General features: G+C 32.9%; 1 pseudogene; it reads right to left on the bottom strand.

The window, feature by feature from the left end:
* Nucleotides 1–2,695: 2,695 nt before the first annotated feature.
* On the bottom strand, nt 2,696–4,576 carry LOC100788631 (phosphoinositide phospholipase C 2-like; annotated as a pseudogene).
* Between the last annotated feature and the right edge of the window lie 1,500 nt (nt 4,577–6,076).

The raw sequence follows: 6,076 nt of genomic DNA, 5'->3' as shown, positions 1-6,076 counted from the left end.
TACTATACATTTATATTCTCAAGGATTGATTGACTTGAAACTGAATTTCACCTAAGATGCTTTTCATACACTTAATCTCAACTTCCCTTTCACCACACAACCAAAATATATAAATAAAAATCACAATTCATTATTTTCCCTGTCCATCATATTTCTCATTTTTCAAACAGGCAGAACATAAATTTGTACCATAAACAAATACTGATCTTGAATTAGTATTGCACCATGATCAATGATGTCACCAAAAAAATCAATCAGGAAAAAACACTGAAGTCCAAGAAAATCCATACCTCAGGAGCCATCCAACAGTATGTTCCAATTTCAATTGTCATCACTCCAAACTAAGTTTGCACCCTGGCAACCCCAAAATCAGCAACCTTGACCACCTGTTGAAGAACAAGATATTTTAGTGATCTTCCTTTCATGTTTGTGTATGTAAGCTCATATTTTACTCTATGCTAACATGAAGAGTCCAGCATCACACAATTACCCATTTTAAACTTATTTTTTTTATTTTTAGTTTTTTTTAGTTTTTTCTCATATACACATAAAGGATCCTAAGGGAGTGGGTCAAGGTCCTTGCTTGACTCTGGATCCATCCCTAATAGATCATATTTAAATAATCAAGATTAAAATAAAAATACACAATAATTTTAAATGATGAATAAATAATCAACAATTAACATATAATACTAACTATTTTTATCTAGCTCACCAATTTTTTTAACTATTCATTTATGATTCAGATTAATTGAATGCTTTTTGAAACAAATTACATTTCCTTTAAAGATGCTTAAATTAAATTTTTATTCTCTTTCTCTTTGATGATATAAAATGATTTTATATTATTATTTAATTACAAATCATCATGTACTTATCTTAAGTTTTTAACTTTTACAATAGTAATCACCTTAGGAGTTATAATAATAATATTTTTTTACTGTCGGTCATTGAATTAAAAATAGATGAGTTATACTTTAGTTAATTTTAATATATATGAAATCCATCTTTGAAATTTTATCTAAAATGTTTATTACAACTTCTAAAGCCATAAAATTTGATAATAATTAAAACTAACCGTTAATCATATGAAGAATTACAAGGAAAATAAAAATAAAGTCAAATGCTATATATATATATATATTAAGAAGGAGAATAATACTTAAAGTAGAAAGAGAAAGACAAACATCTCTTTGAGAGAAATGTAACTTGTAATTCTAGTTTTTTCACGATTGCTCTCTTAAATCTTAAAACATTAGAAGTAGAACTCTAACTATAATAACTGCAGTGTTGGACAAGTACTTCACTACTACTACTATTCATTAATTACTAAAAGGAACGACAAATATATCCCAGAGAGCGAGCAATGTTGAAAATTGAGGCATATATAACCCGCTATACAACTTTGCCAACCGAAACATAAATGGTGACCCATAAACAATTTTGGAACATAGGAGAAGTGTATCGAAAAAATTAAAAACAATATGAGAGCCCAAATAATAATGGTTGTAATTTTTACGATCACAAAGTAGGCTACTGTGTGCGGGTTGTAAATCACTCCTGTACACATTTGATGCTAGTGTCAATGTTGTCGCTGACAGGGATTTCATTAGAAATTATCATGTATTTGCTGTCTTTGTATTGCAAATGCATCACACACCCTCCACATATCTTCTCTTGCACATAGACATACATATATTAAAAACACAATAAAACATGCTACAATGAGAAAATAGTCAACAAATGTAGTAGAAATTCTACAAGCCAAATAACACACAAAAAGGTTTGAGTTTGTTCAAAGAATGGGTTAACTGTTGGACATGCGGCCAAAATCATATTATTGACTTATGGTTAATGCAGTCAAACAGTTCTAATGAACACAAACTCCATTAGACAAGATGATAAATCAACCAAGTATTAATAAATACTTACAATTTTGCTCTCCCAAGTCATACTTGATTCATAAATTGCAAGAGAGTGGCCAGTGATTAGAATTCCATTAGCAGGGACCTAGAAAGAGTAGAAAAGAACTTAATAACAACAATAACTGCAAAAACAATGCTTCCCCCACCATACCATCCTTCCTTGATATCCTACAACAAAATTATTGTCAAACTGAATGAAAATAAAAATCTCAACATTCACAAAAATATACGATTAATCCTAGATTATCAAGAGAACGACCAAACATAAAGAACATAATGTTGGGTAATCAACGCTCCCACAAATAAAATTACCCACACTCACAAAGGATCGTGAGAACACAACAAAGATTATACGTTAAGAAAAATAATAACAAACACAAAAATTTAACGTGGTTCGGCACCTCTTGCCTGCATCCATGGAACCGTCTCAAAAGTATTTCACTATCACAAAAATGACTACAAGATTTTAACCCATCTCAAATAGTGTATCACTCTACAAACCCGAGTATCCCACTCAATGATTACAAGAAATTCTAACACTCTCACACAAAGATATTTTTCTCTCAACAAAGTGACTTTGTTTCACAATATCTCTTCTCACACACTCTCTCTACATGTGTTGTTTCTCCATTAATTCTCTTCTCTATTTATAGTGAAAATTGCCACCAACTATAAGAAATAAGTTCTCTTGGAAGTTGAAACAAAAATAACTTCCAATGCATCCATTCAACTAAGGTTCATCTAGTAAAATACAATCTTCCATTTTGCATTTAAGCCATGTAAACCTTAGTGATAAAAATCCAATTTCCAATATGCATGCATGTTATCTTTTGGCTTGAAAATCTGCACATAATAGTGCAAAGGAACAAATAAATTAATTGATGGTACAAGATAGCATTCGAAAGAATGCAACATATACATTCAGCTAGATAGTTTGCAAAATTTTGTTCATCCTTTAGAAAATTTTATCTTCAAGGAAATTCATGCTTACACTCAACTCATTGCAGCAAGTCAGAGTAGAGAAAGATAGCTAAAATAAATAACAATTTTCAAAACTATTTAACTTATTTCTTTGACTTCTGCTTGATCACTAAAGAGAAATGAGGGAAAAAGAGAGACAAAAGGAGATGGCATGAGTTCATGTATGGAAGTCAACATCATTCTACCTGTAAACTACTAAACTTACCTTCCATGAAGCACATCTATATTATCCTTTGATCTATTTGGCCATATGTCTAATTCAATCACCCATACACCTTTCTTCAGTGCATTTATGATAGGGATGTCACAGCAGTCACTGCTCAGCTAATTCCCAGTTAAATAGGAATTATGGCCAGTATATATGAAATAATGTGACAAGGGTAAAGTCATATCATGGTGCACCTGAGATGGAAGAAATGATCACACAACAGACAATGATCAGAATAAGAAGATGCATATAATTAAGCATGATACAATATCAATATTTATGGAAGTAACAATGACTTGTAAAAAATTTGGATGAAATTCAATATGAAAATCAAAGCTTTGCCCCTAAAACCCTCTTTGTAATATCTCGGGGCTGATTTTTATCAAATTAAGGCACTAGAGAAGAAGAAAATCCTAATCTAAATGACTTATTCCCAGAAACACAATAAAAACCAATGTAAAAACTAAAAAGCAATGCCATATCCTGAAGACACTATGACATTATATAGTGTATCAAAAAATAAAGGGTATTTCCATGAATGTAATATAAATCAAAAGGCTTCATATGCCTTGCAATGCCCTGTCCTTCCCAAAAGAAGCAACTTATAAGAGAATGGCTCAACTACATAAATGATGAGTCCATTCTGAAAATTGAGGCGAGAAAAATGCTAATCCTCAATCGTGTTATCATTTTCTATTAGGAACTTGAGTCACAAATCCTCATGGTCAACAGGTAAACTAAAATGCAATAAAACTCATACTTTTCTTTTTTTTTTTTGGGGGGGGGGGGTAGGGGGAGTTGAGTCCAAAAATACAAACTAGAAAACCAAGAAGAAGCTAAATCACCATAGATTTAGTTACGATTAACCTTTTGTGTATAACACTAAACGAGAACTAGCAAGAGTAGACCAAGCTTTTGCAAAAACTAAAGTAAAATAAAACCAAACACCCCAATTGAAAAAGTACATCAAACAAATATAGTAAAAATTATAATAAGGGAATGAATCCAGTAAAATCCAATCTAGGGAGAAAAGAAGAACACCCAATTGGAAAGTAAACAATGCTAAATCCAGATCTCGTAGACCCAAACTGTCTCCAACAAAACCCAAATAGGAAAACACAAAATGCTGAGTTTTTTTTTTTTTCTTGCTTACCCCATGAGAAGGAAGAAGAGGAGGATTATCTTCACTAAAGAGGTACTTAAAGAAAGTTTCAAGATTGAGGCCAACCCCTTTGTGATGGAAATGCCTAAACCTATTAATGATGGCTTGTGTGTCTTCTTCAGTGGCCTTCTCTTGCCTCTACACTTCGATCAAGAATCTCTTGAGATGCGAAGGTGTCATGAGCTCATTCTCGGAATACTCATCGAACAGGGTCTTGATTTCTGACGGCACCTCCGCCAGCACCAGCTTGAGCCACTGCCGCCAGTAGAAGCACACACTGTATGTTTGTTTTGACGTCATCACTTGTTGCTTTGCTTCTGTTGTCTGCATTGTGTTATGTGTTCTCTTTCTTCCACTTCAAACACACACGAATATGTGTGTTGTGTGCATGTGGATTCCATGTGTTTTTGCTTTAACGTTTTTGTTGTTGTGGAGCCAAGTGTTAACTACACAACACAGACACGGGTGTAGAAGCAACTATATCATGAAGTTTTGATGATGCCAAAGAAACACGCTTCTCATGTTTGATCCAAGACAAGACTCCAAGAAATCCAAGATAAATGTTGAAGTTAGTCCTTAAGAGTCTTAGAAAGAATTCACTAATTGATGATGCAAAGGTTTGGCCAAAGGATGCTTGTTTGAATTTTTAAAATATGGTATTTACTCTCTAGTAATAGATTACTAGAGGATGTAATCGATTACCAGTGGCCAAAATGTTTTTTGAAATGTTTTTAAATATTTTTGAAAGCATGTAATCGATTACACAAGGCTTGTAATCGATTACCAACAGTTGAAACTGTTTATAATAGCTATTAGAATTTTGAATTCAAATTTTAAAGCCTGTAATCGATTACACAAGGCTTGTAATTGATTACCAAAAGGAATTTTTGAAAATAACTTCCAACAATCACATCTTTTCAAATGTTTTTGAATGGCCATCAAAGGGCCTATATATAAGTGACTTGGGATACGAAAATTCTTCAGAGTTTTTCTGTACAAAAAGTCTTATCCTCTTAGAAACAAAATTGTCTTATCCTCAAAAACATTCCTTGGCCAAAACACTTGCAAATTCAATAAGGAATCATTGAGCGATCTTCATTGTATTATCTTTCTCTTAAAAGAGAGAATTCTTCTTCTACCTTTTCTTATTTAAGAGAACTGATTTAGGGACCAAGGGTCTCTTGTTGTAAGGTTATCTGGACACAAAGGAAGGGTTGTCCTTGTGTGGTTCAGATATTGTAAAAGGGATTTTACAAGATGGTGGAACTCTCAAGCGGGTTGCTTGGGGACTGGACATAGGCACAAGGGTGTGGCCGAACCAGTATAAAACTGAGTTTGCATTCTCTCTTTCCTTAAACTTCTTTTATTTATTGTCATTTATCTTTTGCATTAAAGAAGTTTTATTTTGAATTGTGTTTTTAGTAATTCATATTAAGGGTGCATTAATAATTCACAAAGAGAGTTAAAATTTTAATTGGGGAATAGTCTTTGATATCTTAATTCAACCCACCTTTCTTAAGATGTCTGAGGCCACTTGTCCAACTAGTGGTATCAGAGCTTCATTCTTGTATAAAGTTTAGAAGCTTCAAGAATAATGGCCTCATCAAACTATCTATTTCTTGAAGGGAATTCTATAAATAGGCCTCCCATTTTTAATGGCGTGGGTTACCACTATTGGAAAACCCGCATGAAAATTTTTATAGAGGCAATAGATCTGAATATTTGGGAAGCAATAGAAATTGGGCCCTACATTCCCACTATGGCGGCAGGAAATACAACCATACAAAAACCTAGGGATCA

The sequence above is a fragment of the Glycine max genome, chromosome 19 (genome assembly GCF_000004515.6).
Source record: "Glycine max cultivar Williams 82 chromosome 19, Glycine_max_v4.0, whole genome shotgun sequence".
In the NCBI taxonomy this organism is placed as follows: Eukaryota; Viridiplantae; Streptophyta; class Magnoliopsida; order Fabales; family Fabaceae; genus Glycine; species Glycine max.
Note: the sequence above shows the minus strand (reverse complement) of the source record. Positions and strands in the feature narration are given on the sequence as shown.